Below are 19,210 nucleotides of genomic sequence, written 5' to 3'. Positions count from 1 at the left end.
CTACCTAGTTAAAATAAATACAAACTTGCCTGTAAAATAAAAATAAACGCTAAGCTAGATACAATGTAACTATTAGTTATATTGTAGCTAGCTTAGGGTCTATTTTATAGGTAAGTATTTCATTTTAAATAGGAATAATTTAGTTAATGATAGTAATTTTATTTAGATTTATTTAAATTATAATTAAGTTAGTGGATGTTAGTGTTAGGGTTAGACTTAGGTTTAGGGGTTAATAAATTTAGAATAGTGGCGGCGACGTTGGGGACGGAAGATTAGGGGTTAATAAATGTAGGTAGGTGGCAGTGATATTAGGGGCGGCAAATTAGGGGTTAATAAATATAATGTAGGTGTCGGCGATGTTGGGGGCAGCAGATTAGGGGTTAATAAGTATAATGTAGGTGGCGGCGATGTCCCCATAGGAATCAATGGGGCTGCGTTACAGAGTTTTACGCTGCTTTTTGGCAGGTGTTAGACTTTTTCTCAGCCGGCTCTCCCCATTGATGTCTATGGGGAAATCGTGCACGAGCACGTATAACAAGCTCACAGCTCACTTAAGCAGCGCTGGTATTGGAGTGCATTGTGGAGCGCAATTTTGCTCTACGCTCACTTCTTGCCTGTTAATGCCGGTTTGATAAAAACCCGTAATACCAGCACTGCAGGTAAGTGAGCGGTGACAATAAACTGCAAGTTAGCAACGCACCCCTGTTACCGCAAAACTCGTAATCTAGGCGTTTGTTAATTAATATACAAAGAAAGGGAAGGAGAAGGAGAGGCGCTAAAAATAGCACTAGGGGTTAATAGTCTAAGGAGGGGAAAGAGAAGTTTTATTAACATTTTAAATTAGTTTTTATATTTTTTAGTGTTGCAACACTTAGGCATTTTCATTTTATGTTATTTATCTATATGTAATAGAGGTTTGGTATGTGCATTTTAAAAAACTTCATGTGTATTAAATTATTGTTAAATTGATCCAACTTTGAATGTCATATTTGATTAGGACTATTGAAATAGATATTTAAAAATATATATATTTTCCACACCATTTAGAATAATTAAGCCCTCCTTAGACTATTAACCCCTAGTGCTATTTTAGCGCCTCTCCTCCTCCTTCCCTTTCTTTTTTTTTTTTTTTTGTTTTAATATTTTTATTGAGGTTAAAACAGCAGGTTCATAACAGTCTCATCAAAAGGTAAAATTACATAAGACACATTCTACTGACATGACATGACATCTAAACACCTCATTTTTTGAGACTAATATATTCTCAAAGTCCTCAGATTAACAGGTCCAGTCAAGGGACCAGAAATTAAACAAGCATTTGAGGACATGTTGGCAGAGATAACAGTACAAATCATAGTTTCAGTGTATATGGGATAATACAAATTCTGGGCCAAATATACAACTTTCAAATAAAACAGACTTTAATTTCTATTCTGAATCTAACATCGGTTAACACTGAACCTGCATTAAAACATATGGATGATTAGGACTATTATCTTAAATGGACTACAGAGAAGCAGGGAATTATAGCAAGGATGAATTACCTGTTTTGAAACCCCGAGAGCCGTTCTATGAGAATACAGGGAAAACTAAATCATGACTCTGCGGGTTGGACAGAGACTACCTAACTCTGTCAGAAAATGTGCGAGGAAGAAAGAAATCATCCCTAACCGCACGGGGGGGGGGGGGGCGGAGGAATGCCGCAAATAATATGCTGTATTGTTATTGTGCACATCTAACAACTGTAATGTCTAGCCTAAATGACTGCTTCGAACCTATATGAAAGCTATGCTATGTGTAATGTGCTCAAACTACGGTAAAAACACATAGATATTTAATGAGGTACCTTAACAACAGTGAAACTGAGTGCAGGGAAGTAGTTAACGGAGATTCACAGTCCTAAGAGGTGAGAGCTGAATGTATTATGTTTACGTGCTATTTACAACTATTGGTAAGAAATCCCAGTTAAGGTCACTTACATCACTACACTATTAGCAGCTAGCACTGTATTTAGCTAAGAGAAGCAGACAACCCCTATTATACTCACTGTTATCTCATATCAGGTTCATGAGGTATCATCTGACCTTTTCAGGCAAAGCAGCCCCTAAATATAATACTGATAGCTTAAAAGTATACATGTATTCAAGAGTTACTTGCAGAATATATAACCCACAACTGGAGTTCCCGGGCAAACAGACTCTAGCATACATTGCCTGTTAATGAGGCCATACCCCAATAGAGTTGTGCTAATCTGGTCTCTGAGCAGTATACATAAGAGAACGGATAGAAATATAATACAGCAGGGAATAAAATGCATATGACAAAAGGTAGCTCTCCCCTGTGTCACCAAAAGGTGTCAAACAGGGGACATAACATAGAAAATAGAAAATAGGGAGCAGTTCTTTTACATGAGTCCATGAGTGTTGTCGCAGAAACAACCCTAGGTGGGTCAAGGAGTATGTATGTCAAAAAGTCCCCAACCGTTAAAACATGTAGCTTGTGTCCGTGAAAAAGGCCAGAGAGCAGGATCGCATGTCAGGCCCAGGGCCTTCATAGAGAGCCGCAGCAAGTGTGAGTAAGAACAGAAGGTAATTCGGGGGAATAGCAATATAGCTCTAGAAGGGATATTGTGACCACAGCAGATCCATAGACACCAGCATATCCTCAAAGACAAAGTCCCTCTTTTAACCTATGCCGGTCCGAGGACCTCGGGAAACATGCCACCATAGCAGTAGTCCAAACAGCTGCACAGTAGGGTGGCAGCACTGTGGTTCCAGAGGATGGAGAGAAAGGACCCACCTGCTACGATAGTTTGCCTCTGGAGCTGCCGCCACCCGCACAGGCCCAGCCACAGGTTCTTCTCCAATCAATTCAATGACCACAGCAGCGGCACCTCTCTGAACCGCTGCCTCCTCCGACGAAAGACAGCAAGATGGATGCTCCTGGTTAACACCCACGTGTATGTCGGGTGCCACCGCCGCAGGTTGGTAGGACACAGTGTTATCTTCTTTCGCATCCCGGCGGGTAACGGCTAAAATAAGGTGGTCCATCCTGCTCAGAAGTTTGTGATTATATTGCTCAAACAGGTCTAGAATAGCGTTGCGGGCTTCCGCCATGATCCTGTCACTTCGCAGCTAGGCTGCAACAAACTTCTCTGGGCACAGTCTGTTATAGCGCTCCCGGGTCCTCACCAAATCACAGAAGCTTCTCCGGATCTGATACAGGCCGCAACCGCAGTCTTTCCTAAATAAACTCTGGAAGTACCTGCACCATATGTCTGCGGTTCGGCTCTGACGCATATGACAGGCCAGATATCAACTAAGCCCATGTCCTGCTGCGGCTAGCTAGTAAATATTGCTGCTTGCTGGCAATTATATTAGGTTTAAAAGGGGTTTTATTTGCTTTTTATGCAGGAGCTCTAACCAGGCACAGCTTCTCTCTATGACGGCTAGCTCCGCCCCCTCCTTCCCTTTCTTTTCACATTTACATACTATCTAGGAAGAAGATAGTTGGAAGAAGAGGCTTAGGGGATATTAACTCTAGCACTTTTTTATTTAACCTCTTTTCTTTAAATATTCCATACTTCCGAAAGTAAATAAGCAGAAAGAGGGAGATATTCTCATATAGAGATAAACTCCTAATAGAATCTAAGGACAGACCTAGCACATCAGCCGAACATAAAAGGGTTGATGTTAATAAACTTATAAATGGCCTTGAAAGAAATATGAGTAAGGAATTAAAACAAAAAATTGAACTTTTCTTCCTAGATAGATATCTAGACAAGGAACTCATACCTAGAGGTTTGAAACTTAAAAAATCTTGCACATTTCAATTAAGTGACACACTTCAGGAAGAATGGGGCAAAGTATTATTTGAAGCCTCTAAGGGACTAATAGAGATTATAAAAAATCCAGAAATGAGACACTTACTGACATTAATGGAGAAATTCTTAGTATAAAAACTAAATTAGATAATAGACAAGAACAGCATCTGTTAAAAAATAGACAAAAAATGATTATGGAAAGGTTAGATACACTGAAAGATAAAATAGAAAAGGGATGAGAAAGAAAAGGAAACACAGGAGGATCAGACTATGGAAGTTACAATAGAAAATCATGATAATCATGACTGAAAAAGAGTAGGAAATAGATTGAATCAAACACCGAAAGAAAATTACACATATTATAAAAATAAGGAGGAAAACCAGTTTGAAAGGGCCACATATGAACATCAAGGAAATATGAGGGATGGAATGTATAATGAACAAAGACATCGGACACACTATGATTCAGCATATAGAGGGAATAATCCCTTTCACCATCATAATAAATGGATTAGACCCCATATAAACAGATATCAATATAGACATAATGAATACAATGAACCCCATCCTAATAAGGGGTTCAATGCGTATAATGGGCATTACCATAACCACAATTATAGTGAAAAATGGAATACAGGGAATTATAGTAGGACTAGAGGGGGGGATTACACACCTAATAGGCAAGGCAGAGATAGACCAGAAGAAAGATGGAGAACAGCTACACATAATGGTTATGAACCAAGAGAACAAGAGGAAAGATGGAGATAACAACACATAATAGGTTTGAACCATTAGAGAAAAAAATACTCAATAGTTTTGAACTCACTAGGGCAAATTAATGAAACCCAAAGAACTAATAGAGACAGGAAAACCATTAAAAGTAAGAAAAAGAACCATAGAGGAAGTAGAGGAGGACAAAGAAGACAAAGCCGAAACAAAAAGACAGAAATAATCCAAGAGAATGAAATTCTCCCTAAAAAAAGTAGCATTTTTTATTTGAGTGAACGAAATCTCACTGATAAGGAAATTAAAATTCTGGATCTAGGCTTAACCTTTGCTCCAAGCAAGACTCTAAATAAATTTGAAACTCACATAAATGTGAGGAAATTTACAAGAAATTTGACCCTTAAAAGATACTTTTTGAAACAGCCACTTGAAAACTATACAAGAATAGAGACTGATAAATTTATTCATACAGGTTTAAAACCGAGATCAAAGTTTTACCCTTTCAATGATAAAGGAAGTAACATAGAAACATTTGAAAAATTGGTGCTGGCAGACTTAAGAAAAAATAATCAAAACCTGAGAACAACATCCAATCTAAGTAGAAAAGAAAGAGAGATTCTTAAAAATCTAAAAGATGATAATTCAGTTACCATCAAGCCCGACGATAAATGTGGAGGCTTGGTGGTGATGGATAAATCTAAATACTGTATAGAGGCTGAGAGGCTCCTAGGTGATAAGAAGACCTATAAAAAACTTGAAATCAATCCTACTGAAAAATTCAACAAAAAACTGATTTCTATTTTGGATAGTGGAAGAAGAAACGGTATCCTAAAAGAAGGAGAATATAATTACATTCTGAATAAATTCCCCAGGGTGCCGGTCTTCTATCACTTACCAAAGATGCACAAAAGCCTCAGTAACCCCCCAGGGAGACCTATAATTTCCGGTATAGGTTCCATGACATCCAACCTATCAAAATATGTAGATACTTTCTCACAAAAATATGTAGTGAATCTAAGTACTCCATGATATTAGCTACATTTGATATCACATCCTTATATACATCCATTAATCATAATTTTGGGATAGAGGCAGTAGAATCATTTTTAATAAAAGACACTGAGTTATTTAAAGAACAAAGAGAATTTCTATTACAGAGTATAAGATTTATACTATAGATATTTATACTAGAGCACAATTACTTCTCTTTTAACAACAGATTGAGGGGACTGCGATGGGCACAAGGTTCGCGACGAGCTATGCAAATTTGTTTATGGGAGACTGGGAACAGAGATTCCTTGACCACTCCGAGCTCGGTGCGAACCTTGTGCTCTTCAAGAGATATATAGATGATATCTTTATAATCTGGAAAGAGGAAGAGGAAGATCTTTTAGAATTTTTTGAGTCTATGAATAGCAATGATCGAGGGATTGCATTCACATATCAGTCTAATAGGAAGGAAATCACATTCCTCGACATGGACATAATGGTGGAGTCTAATAATATTGAGACTAAAACACATTTCAAGGAGGTAGATTCAAATAATTTTATACACGCCTCTAGTTGTCATCTTCTAAAGTGGAAAGAAAGTATACCGATAAGCCACAGGGGCCCATTTAACAAGCTCCATAGGGAGCTTGTGGGCCTGTGTTTCTGGTGAGTCTTCAGACGAACAGGAATCGCCAGAGATCAACCCAATCAAGTACGATCGGGTTGATTGACACCCCCCTGCTGGCGGCCAATTGGTGACGAGTCAGTAGGGGGTGGCGTTGCACCAGCAGCTCTTGTGAGCTGCTGGTGCAATGCTGAATACGGAGAGTGTATTGCTCTCCGTATTCAGCGAGGTCTTGCGGACCTGATCCGCAGTGTCGGATCAGGTCCACAAGACCTTTCTTAAATAGGGGCCAAAGTCTGAGAATCCATAAGAATTGCTCAAAAAAACGATGATTTTGAAACTCAAATTAATATCTTAGAAGAAAAGTTTAAAGATAGAGGTTATAAGAAAGGGGTAATTGACATGGCAACAAAAAGAGCAAGGAACACTGAGAGAAAGAAATTATTGGAACATAAGTCTAAACATATGAAAAATAAAAATAAATTTGATGAATTCAATGTTCCCTTCATTAATGATTTTAGTGAGGATCATATGATAATAAAAAAGATTTTAAAAAAACATTGGCATCTCTTAAAACATGATCCAATTCTGGGAGATAAAATACAGCCATACCCAAGAATAATATACAGAAAAGCTCAAAACCTTAAAATGATCCTAGCACCCAGTGAGTATAAAAAGAACAAGAAATCTTTTGATAAAGATCTGAAGGGTGGAGATGTGAAAGGTTTTTTTCCTTGTCATATATGTAGAGCTTGCCAATTCAGTACTAAAAAGAAAGCTATAAAAATTCCAAATAGGACTGAAGAGTTCAAAATATAGAATGCAATTATATGTGCAAATAAGGGGACAATATATATGTTACAATGTTCCTGTGATCTAATTTATATTGGTGAAATGACACGTATGTTGAGAGATAGCATTAGGGGACACATATGTAATATTAAGAAAGGTAACCTCTTGTAGATACCCATTTGTACAAACATTTCAGGGAAGTACATAAAAATAATGTTTCGGCTATGAAATACTGGGGTTTATATAAGGTAAAACAAAATTGGAGGGGAGGTAATTTTGAACAAACTATTCTAAAAAAAGAAGCTGAATTCATCTATAGTTTCAATACTATCCATCCTTACAGCCTTAACTCAGAATTGGATATATCCCCTTTTTTAGGCACTTAAAAAAATTGTTTTGATTCACTATTAACACATATTATTATCAAAGATAAGGAAGAGGGTACATATTATAAGGTCCCCTTAATAAGAGTTTTTGACACATATTCACTTCACTTTACATTACACTTATTCTAAGTTTTAAAAGAACTTTTAAGAAAACACAGATTAATTTTTATGAGGACTAAGTAAAAGTCCATTAATTCACTAGCTTTTTATGATAAATATTTGCACTTTTATATTCCCATATATTATCATTTTCTATGTATATTTGATGATTTTTATTAAAAAAAAATTGTATTTGAATATTATGTATACATTTTAACAATTATGATTGTAGCGAGTTTAATATTAATAATTTTTATTTTGTATATAATTCAATACATAAATAATATCCTTTCTGTTTGGTATAGCCCAGCTAAGTCCTTTTGACTTATTTAATCACAATAAGAAACATTTGTTTAATTGATTAAGCCCAGGTACACTTAGAATATTTGTATATATAGGCTTATATATAGTCCTATTAGTAAGTATTGAAGGTTTTACTTCCCACTTAAAATGTCTAATGAAAATAAATCTTAGAACATCTATATGAATTAACAGATGCTTGTCTTTGAAAGAAATTAACAGAAATTTGGATTGACGTAAGAAAAATTTAAATAAAAACATCAAAATAACTGTTAAAGTTACTAAATGATTAATTACACACAATAAAAGAAGCCTAAGAAAGTATTCAAGAGACTGTAAAAATGGTATGGTAACAAAGATGCATTCAAACTATAGGGCTTTGGGACCCTGGTGAAGAAATGGAATTGATGACCGAACCAATAGGATTTTAAGAATCACTACATAAAGGTGTATACTAAGTTCACACTACATCTTGATAAAGCCAGAACACCTGGCAAAACATGTCGATGAGAGTGTGACTTACTTTAATATCAAAATAAATCACCAGTTACCTGCGTACGTGTAGTACTGAAGTGCAGGAAGAAAAACAAAAAACAAAGACCACGGAGAATAACTTGCGCAAGTTAAAAGAAGAAAACGGGTAATAAAGGAGAAAGAACGAGTCGGTACTCTTTCCTGCCCTTACTGCAACGGGCATATAGGAGTCAGACGGAAACCGAAGTTACAGGGTAAGCTTACCTTCTGGAACTCCTCTCCCCGGGAATTGACCACAAACACGGATGTGGTAGATATTGGGAGGTCAAGGAGAACGCAGAGAAAAGACCGGCCTCATTTCTTTTTCAAATAAGGGTAAGAACACCTGTCAGACATAGTCTGAATTTTACATCCCCAAACCTTTGATGAACATTTGGATCCCTGGCTAAGTTTGCGCTAACAGCTTGCTTGTGAATTTTTTTCAATCTGCATCTCTGTTACATTGTTGCCATTTAAATTCCGTTACACTGCTATCATTGTTATATATCAGACATATACAGAGCTGAGACAGAGTTGAAACTGGGAGGACTTTGTGCTAAAATAACGGCCTTCTTGTGTAATATATTGATTTGTACCTGATATATTGTTTTGCATCTATGGCCAAGATATATGGTTAAAATTTTGCGTTAAAATTTGGCGTTTGTTTTACTGTAAAAAAATAAAATAAAAATAAAATATCACCATTTATCACGCTAGAGGACTAATCTCCTTATCTATACATACATAGAAAAGTTTTATTAACATTTTAAATTAGTTTTTATATTTTTTAGTGTTGCAACACTTAGGCATTTTCATTTTATGTTATTTATCTATATGTAATAGCATATTGGTATGTGCGTTTTAAAAAGCTTCATGTGTATTAAATTAGTGTTAAATTGATCCAACTTTGAATGTCATATTTGATTAGGACTATTGAAATAGATATTTAAAAATATATATATTTTCCACACCATTTAGAATAATTAAGCCCTCCTTAGACTATTAATCCCTAGTGCTATTTTAGCGCCTCTCCTTCTCCTTCCCTTTCTTTTCACATTTACATACTATCTAGGAAGAAGATAGTTGGAAGAAGAGGCTTAGGGGATATTAACTCTAGCACTTTTTTATTTAACCTCTTTTCTTTTACTTAATATACAGACAGATTATGAGTTTTGCGTTATGGCTGCTCGCTAATTACTTTTACGTTATTTTCACCGCTCACTTTTCATAGCGCTGCTATTACAGGTTTGCAAAAAGCAGGCTTGTGCAGGCGATATGGTTGCGTTGAGCTCCATACCTCACCCAAATACAAGCGCTGCTTTGACATGCTTGTGCACAATTTCCCCATAGACATCAATGGGGAGAACTGGCAAAAACAAAGTCTAACACCTGCGATTGCAGAAACAAAAGCTCCGTAATGCAGCCCCATTGATATCTATGGGGAAAGAAAAAAAGTTACCTTTAAACCTAACACCCTAACATAAACCCCATGTCTGAACACACCTAATGTGCCGCCCTCGAAATCGCAGCCACCTACATAAAACTATTTACCACTAATCTGCCGCCCTTAACATTGCCGCCACATAAATAAAACTATTAACCCCTAATCTGCTGCCCCTAACATCGCCGCCACTTACATTACAGTTATTAACCCCTAAACTGCTGCCCTCCCGCATCGCAAAAACACTATTTAAATATTATTAACCCTTAATCTGCCGTCCACCCACACCGCCGCTATAATAAACCTATTAACCCTTAAACCTAACGTAACCCTAAGCCCCCTTTAACTTAAATATAATTAAAATAAATCTAAATAAAACTTACAATTATTACCTAAATAATTCCTATTTAAAACTAAATACTTACTTGTAAAATAAAACCTAAGCTAGCTACAATATAACTAATAGGTATAGTGTAGCTAGCTTAGGTTTTATTTTTATTTTACAGGTAAGCTTGTATTTATTTTAACTAGGTAGACTAGTAAGTAAATAGTTATTAACTATTTACTAACTACCTAGTTAAAATAAATACAAACTTACCTGTAATATAAAACCTAACCTGCCTTACAATAAAACCTAACCTGCCTTACACTAAAAACTAACATTACAATAAAATAAATTAAATTAATACAATACATTTATCTAAATTACAAACAAAAATAAACACTAAATTACACAAAAAAAAACTAAATTATAAAAAATAAAAAATAATTACTGCTAATCTAATAGCCCTATCAAAATAAAAAAGCCCCCCCAAAATAAAAAAAACCCTAGCCTACACTAAACTACCAATGGCCCTTAAAAGGGCCTTTTGCGGGGCATTGCCCCAAAAAAATCAGGTCTTTTACCTGTAAAAAAAAATACAAACAACCCCCCAACAGTAAAACCTACCACCCACACAACCAAACCCCCCAAATAAAAACCTATCTAAATAAACCTAAGCTAACCATTGCCCTGAAAAGGGCATTTGGATGGGCATTGCCCTTAAAAGGACATTTAGCTTTTTACTGCCCAAACCCTACTCTAAAAATAAAACCCACCCAATAAACCCTTAAAAAAAACCTAACACTAACCCCCGACGATCCACTTACATCCAGTTGGCAGAAGTCTTCATCCAAGCGGGCAGAAGTCGTCCTCGAAGCCGGCAGAAGTCTTCATCCAAGCGGGCAGAAGTCTTCATCCAGACGGCATCTTCTATCTTCATTCATCCAGCATCTTCTATCTTCATCCATCCGGCGCGGAGCGGGTCCATCTTCAAGACATCCGACGTGGAGCATCCTCTTCTTCCGATGGTCAACGAAAAATGAAGTTTCCCTTTACGGTATGTCATCCAAGATGGCGTCCCTTACATTCCAATTGGCTGATAGAATTCTATCAGTCAATAGAAATTAAAGGTGAAAAAATCATATTGGCTGTTGCAATCAGCCAATAGGATTGAGCTTTCATTCTATTGACCGATCCAATCAGCCAATAGGATTGAGCTCGCATTCTATTGGCTGATTGGATCAGCCAATAAGATGAAAGTGTATTGCTCTCTGCATTCAGCGAGGTCTGGCGGACCTAATCCGCACTGTCAGATCAGGTCCACCAGACCTTTGATAAATATACCCCTTAGTGTTAGTTTTTTTTAAGTGTTTATTGCGTGGGTTTTATTTTTAGCTTAGAGTTTGGGCAGTAAAAGAGCTAAATGCCCTTTTAAGGGCAATGCCCATCCAAATGCCCTTTTCAGGGCAATGGTTAGCTTAGTTTTATTTAGATAGATTTTTATTTGGGGGGTTTGGTTGTGTGGGTGGTGGGTTTTACTGTTGGGGGGTTGTTTGTATTTTTTTTACAGGTAAAAGAGCTGATTTCTTTGGGGTAATGCTCCGCAAAAGGCCCTTTTAAGGGCCCTTAGTAGTTTAGTGTAGACTAGGGTTTTTTTTATTTTGGGGGGGGCCTTTTTATTTTGATAGGGCTATTAGATTAGGAGTAATTCATATATTCACATTTATTTTGTGTAATTTAGTGTTTATTTTTTTTTTTGTAATTTAGATAAATATTAATTTATTTTATTGTAATGTTAGTTTTTAGTGTAAGGCAGGTTAGGTTTTATTGTAAGGCAGGTTAGGTTTTATATTACAGGTAAGTTTGTATTTATTTTAACTAGGTAGTTAGTAAATAGTTAATAACTATTTACTAATTAGTCTACCTAGTTAAAATAAATACAAGCTTACCTGTAAAATAAAAATAAAACCTAAGCTAGCTACACTATACCTATTAGTTATATTGTAGCTAGCTTAGGTTTTATTTTACAAGTAAGTATTTAGTTTTAAATAGGAATTATTTAGGTAATAATTGTAAGTTTTATTTAGATTTATTTTAATTATATTTAAGTTAGGGGGGGGTTAGGATTAGGGTTACATTAGGGTTAGGGGTTAATAGGTTTATTATATCGGCGCTGTGGGCGGACGGCAGATAAGGGGTTAATAATATTTAAATAGTGTTTGCAATGCGGGAGGGCGGCGGTTTAGGGGTTAATAGGTTTATTATAGTGGCGACGATGTCAGGAAGTGGCGGAATAGGGGTTAATACATTTTGTCAGTGGCGGCGATGTCCGGAGTGGCAGATTAGGGGTTAATAATTTTATTTTAGTGTTTGTGATGCGGGAGGGCCTCAGTTTAGGGGTTAATAGGCAGTTTATGGGTGTTAGTGTACTTTGTGACAGTTAAGTTATGATTTTTATGCTACAGCTTTGTAACGTAAAACTCATAACTACTGACTTTAGATGGCGGTACGGATCTTGTCATTTTAGGCTGTACCGCTAACTTTTTGGCCTCACAGCAAAACTTGTAAAACTGGCACTATAGAAGTCCCATTCAAAAAGGACTTTTCTTAAAGTGCGGTACTGAGGTTGCATTACGGCCAAAAAAGTGTACGGTACAGCTATTCTGACAAGACTTGTAATAGCGGCGTTAGGGAAAAAGCATTGTTATGGGCCATAACGATGCTTTTTCACTCATAACCCCAAACTCGTAATCTAGCTGTAAATCTTTTCAAATTTATCTGCATTGTTATATAAAATTCCACCACTAGGAGTATATATATATATATATATATATATACACACACACACACATATATATATATATATATATATATATACACATACTGTACATACATGAACAGGTATAGATATATACAGAATGAAAGAATGCCGCCTAGGTTACTTCGATAAAACTTGATACTTTATTCACACAATTAAAATCTTGGTGCTAACGTGCAGTAAACTTTTAAAATCAACAGCTGTTGTGTCACAAACAGGCCAGTCTAACGCGTTCCGGCTGTAATGTCTTATTCATAGACTCAATTAGTTCTATTCACCTGTGGGGCTTTAAATGCCCCCTCACAATCTTATTGGTTGCCGGAAATGTTATCCAAGCTGTCTCCTCCCTTTCACTTGTCTACCATTGGATTCTGTAATCCTCCCACTGAACGCCTCTCTTCATTCATAATTACCTGCATAGCTATCATTCACTACGAGATGTTTACGCTTTACTGATTCAGTCTATCTGAGGATATCTAGCATATAATGGACTGTTGTCAGCCGATTACCCTCAATAATCACAACTCTTATTTATATTATAATAATGCCACATTATGTGTATAAGTGACTTGTTAGGTGTTTTTATCTCGTAATTTGAGTTGTTTGCTTTTGCTAAATAACTCTCCTTGTTTTGCGATTACACATGCGCTCTTCTATATGAACAGTTGCTAGTTACAGATTAGAGACTCTCATTACAGTATTAGGAAATTATAGTTTACAGTCACTGTGGATCCTCTTAGATAGGTGGGTATGGGAGTTGAAACTTAACTATTGCCATATATTATGTGCTTGTTTCCCTTTACTTATATCAAGCACTTAATAAAATATACAATTATTTGCATTCATATAATAATATGGAATATTCTCCCTTACCCATACCTTATTCACAATATATATCCATTGTACTGATATAGTTATCACCTCAGGGATAATCAGTTACTCCTTGATTTAAGTTAATAATTAATATCTGTTACTCCCAGAAGTTTATTATGTCATCTGTTATAATATTCAATCCTAGACAATCCAATGTTGGGTTAGCAGCACAAGCTGGGAAAATACTTTCTTAGTGCACGAACAGCTGAGTATCACTGCTATACTCTTTGATCCATATACATTCACAAAAAGCCTTCAGCACTATAATCTTTTGAATTCTTTATTGGAACACACAGCAACGTTTTGAGGAATTAACCTCTTAATCATGCTATTAATGTAGTGGTTACACTACACTTAAATACTCTCCCAAAGTTTGGCGCCTTTGGGAGAGTATTTAAGTATAATGTAACCACTACATTAATAGCATGATTAAGAGGTTAATTCCTCGAAACGTTGCTGTGTGTTCCAATAAAGAATTCAAAAGATTATAGTGCTGAAGGCTTTTTGTGAATGTATAATATTCAATCCTGCTGGTCTACGTGTGTTCAATGTAAAGATCCAGTATGCCTCTTTGCGAAACAATTCATTGATCCTATTACCCCCTCTAGGTCTTTTGTCTATCACATCTATTACCATCCATCTGAGGGTGCTAACATTTCCTTGATGAACATACAGGAAATGCTTAGCTACTCCCGTGGTTGATTTCTCATTATCAATATCGTTGATATATACAGATTTACAGTTTATAAAATTATGGACCAGAGGCATGCTATTTAGAGCATTCGCTTGAGCGTAATTTTGGAAGTAGTCTTTCTGCGCGCGCCAGGTAGGCACATATTACAAATTGAAAGTAAAACGTTTGCATGTGAGCTAAACCCGACATGCGCTAACCAAAGGACTTTGGGTTATGATTACCTTTTTAACTAGTTCTCCCCATATAAAACAAGGGAGAGAGCAGAAGCAAAAAACACATATTGCTCACTAACCTGAAAGGAGTTATTCCTATTTCACATTCCAATGTTCTTCACATACAGAACAATGTAATATTTATTGTAAATATATATTTATTTTATATATATATATATATATATATATATATATATATACACCTATACCTGTATATATATTAGAGCTGGGCGCTCCCGCACCCCCTGTAACCCCCATAACCCCCCCCCCTCTGTAACCTACATAAGTCCCATCAGCTCCCACTGTAACCCTCCCAATAAGCACCCCCTTAAACATCATAAGCAATGCCTGTAACCACCATCAGCCACAGGGCTCCCTGGTAAGTCAGCCCCCTCCCTGTAACCCGCATCAGCCACAGTGCACCCCCCTCCCTGTAACCTGCACCAGCCACAGCGCTCCCCGGTAAGTTGGCCCCCTCCCTGTAACCTGCATCAGCTACAGCGCTCCCCGGTAAGTCGACCGGATCAGGATCCGCGAAGTCTGGGGCCGGTAAGTACTCTGAAGGTGTGAAAATCCGGCATCTTTAATCTTCTCTTACAGCTAACCTGATCTAGGCACTTGCGCCCCAGAAGGAGAACCACAAACCAGGATAGAGCACATAACGGCCCAACTCATATAACTGGGAGCTAAATAAACCTGTTTGCTCAGTGACACTGTCTGTGATAAGTGAAGGGCAGGAAAAAGCGTTGCATAGACACAAGTATAGTGTCATCATCTGTTTTGCAGGAAAAAAATAAAACAAAAAAAAGGGAGGGCTATAGCAAGTTTCAAATTATCAAACAGACCGTTAACATGTGCCACTTACAGTGGGGCAACCCACACAACCTCATGCATTAGCAAAGGTGGGCAACATCTGAAGATTTTTTTATTGAAGGCGTGCATCAGGATAATGCCATACAATACTAATAGTTCTGCTCAATCCTCCTATACGCTGAAACACTCTTTCACGTTATAATTTCTTCTTATAGTTATGAGAGGGGTACAATGAAACAGTAAAGGGTGGCTCTCCTGCCCTCCTCCCCCCCATCTGAACATAAGGTCTTTATTATGTCAACATCTGCAGAGACCCTCTTATTCTTTTCTTTTGATAATCGTTTAGAGATACCTGTTGCACATTTACAGCATATAAAGTGTCCACTTGCAACCCAAGTCTGTATGAGAAAATACTACACCATCTACAATAAACAGACAGAAAAAATGTCTGGGAAACAGAAACAATCAGACAGAAGACTTAAACATCAGGCAGAAATATACCAGACCCTACAGAAAATAGCCAAAATTTAGACACTATACCCCATGACACACATCCCATAGTACAGTATCACATGTTTTAGTGCTATTTCTGCCAAAAATAGAGCAGCTACAAATGGGAATGGATGCACTGTCCTCAGATTTTAATTTTTTTTCTGAAAGACAGCTAAGTGTTGTGCACAAAGTGAGAGAAGGAGAAGATAGTAAAAGAGAAACACCAAACTGTTGGCTAAATTACAAGTGTTGAGGTACGGCTATATCACTGAAAAATTTGCCTTTGCACGTGGAATGGCAGGTCTCTCGTATTACAAATCGCGACGATACAGCTATACCACTAGCCTTTTAGCCTGTACCGCAGCTCTCCATTCCGCACTCAAAAAATAGCTTTTGAGTGTGGAATTTTCAGGTCTCCCGTATTACAAGTTGTTCGGTCAGGCTATTACGCTATCATTATAGCTTATACCGCAACAATCCATTCCACGATCAAAGACCAGTAGTTATGGATTTTGCGAAACAAAAATGTTTTGCAAAACTCATAACAAAAATGTTACAAAGTACACTAACACCCATAAACTACACTATTAACCCCTACACTGCCGGCCCCCCACATCGCAAATACTAAAATAAACCTATTAACCCCTAATCCTAACACCCCCTAATTTTAAACTAAAGTTTATATTTACCTATCAAAACTATATATTTTTTCTAGTAGACAACGCAAAGTATTAATCTAGGCCCATTTTGGTAAATTTCATGCCACCATTTCACCGCCACATGCGATCAAATTAAAAAAAATCGTTAACTTTTTCACAATTTTAGGTTTCTCACTGAAATAATTTACAAACAGCTTGTGCAATCATGGCACAAATGGTTGTAAATGCTTCTCTGGGATTCGCTTTGTTCAGAAATAGCAGACATATATGGCTTTGGCATTGCTTTTTGGTAATTAGAAGGCCGCTAAATGCAGCTGCGCACCACACTTGTATTATGCCCAGCGGTGAAGGGGTTAATTAAGTAGCTCGTAGGGTTAATTTTAGCTTTAGTGTATAGGTTACCCTCCCACCTGACACATCCCACCACCTGATCCCTCCCTGACCCCTCTCAAACAGCTCTCTGTCCTCCCTCACCTCACGATTGTAACTGCCTTCTTAAGTACTGGCAGAAAGTCTGCCAGTACTAAAATAAAAGGCATTTTTTTATTTTTTATTTTTTTTATTATAAATATTCTACAGTGTTGGATCCCACCTTAGCCCCCAACCCTCCTGGTCCCCCCCCCCCCAAACAGCTCTCTAACCCTCCCCCCTCTACCTATTTGCCACTATCTTAGGTACTGTCAGCTGTCTGCCATTACCCAGTTTGCTGCAAATTAGGCAATTTGTTTACAAAAAAATGAAAATAACCTTTTTTCTGTAGTGTAGCTGCCCCCCCACAATACCCTCCCCCTCCTAGATCCCTTTATGGCAACGGATCCCACATAGGATCCCCCTCATTGCCCCTACCTCCCTCGTTCCCCCTCAATGATGCAAGTGTTTTTTTATTTTGGGCTTCCCTGTAGCATGGCATAGCGGTCCCACCCGCTCAACTCTCCTCCCGCCTCCTACAGCGATGGGCCTCTCACCCGCCTCCCTCCTTAGTCTCCCACTCACCAACGATCAGCACCACCGTTGTCCAATTCAGAAAGGGCCACAGAGGGGCCCTCTCTGCATTGGTAACTCTGCAAATCTATTTCTGCAGTGCCCCACTCCTGGGTCATGCAGAAATAGCGCAATCTCACAATTTTTAGAGAGATCGCCGCAGAGAGAATCCCAGGACTGCAGTGATGTACTGGGTATGTCGCTGGTCCTTAAGGGCATAACGACCAGCGTCGTACATGGTAATGTTACCGTTAAGGGGTTAAAAAATAAAAATAAATGAAAAAATAAAAAAATTACAAAATTAAAGAGAGAGAGCGAGCAAAAGAGAGTGGGAGAGAGAACAAAACAGAGGGATAAAGAGAGGGGGAAGAGAGAGCACCACCGCTCTGCATCGGTAACTCTGCAAATCTATTTCTGCAGTGCCCCACTCCTGAGTCATGCATAAATAGCGCAATCTCACAATTTTTAGAGAGATCGCCGCAGAGAGAATCCCAGGACTGCAGCGATGTACAGGGTATGTCGTTGGTCCTTAAGGGCATAACGCCAGCGTCCTACACAGTAATGTTACTGTTAAGGGGTTAAAAAATAAAAATAAATGAAAAATAAAATACAAAAATTACAAAATTAAAAAATCCTTACACTACTAAAAAAACATTACAAAAAAACGATAAAATTACGAAAGAAAAAAAAAAACTAAGATTACAAAAAATAATAAACAAAAGTATCCAAAATAATAAAAATTACAGCTAATCTAATATCCCTATAAAAACAAAAAAGCCACCCCGAAATAAGAAGACCCCCCTAATTCTATATAATAAAAGGCCAGGTATGTCTGTCAGATGCAGTCAATGTCATGCGCAGTAGAGACCGCAAGGACAAACATAACTGGCCTTAACATTCAAATCATCAGTGTCAGCATTTGTGGAGCATGTCTGCCAGAGGTCAGTGACGCATGTGAGGTCTGGCGCGTGAGGATCAGTGGAGCATGTGAGTTGAATGAGAAAGGCCATGATGGGGATGTGGCCGGGCGGGAGCGCCATGATGGGGGCATGACCGGGTGTTGGTCCGTGATGGGGCGTGGCTGGACTGGCCGTGATAGGGGCATGGCCGAGTAGGAGTGGGCATGACCGGGCGGGAGAGAGAGTAAAAGAGGGGGGAGAGAGAGAAAAAGAGAGGGGAGAGAGAGAGCAAAAGAGGGGGGAAAGAGTGCAAAAGAGGGGGGAAAGAGAGCAAAAGAGAGGGAAGAGAAACCAAAAGAGGGGGAGAGAGAGCAAAAGAGACAATAATTCATTAAAATTAATTATTAAAGGGACAATGAACCCAATTTTTTTCTTTCATGATTCAGATAGAGCATACGATTTTAAGCAACTTTCTAATTTACTCCTATTATCCATTTTTCTTTTTTCTCGTGCTATCTTTATTTAAAAAAATAAGGAATCTAAGGAGCCAGACAATGTTTTGGTTCATGCTCGGGACAGCACTTGTTTAATGGTGGGTGCATTAAGTCACTAATCATCAAGCTCAACCCAGGTTGTGAACCAAAAATTGGCAGGGCTTCTAAACATACATTCTTGCTTTTCAAATAAAGATAGCAAGAGAATGAAAAAAATGATAATAGGAGTAAATTAAAACGTTGCTTAAAATTACGTGC

This window comes from Bombina bombina, chromosome 1, assembly GCF_027579735.1.
Source record: "Bombina bombina isolate aBomBom1 chromosome 1, aBomBom1.pri, whole genome shotgun sequence".
Classification (NCBI taxonomy): domain Eukaryota; kingdom Metazoa; phylum Chordata; class Amphibia; order Anura; family Bombinatoridae; genus Bombina; species Bombina bombina.
The sequence above is the reverse complement of the archived record's forward strand: the minus strand, read 5'-3'. Positions refer to the sequence as shown.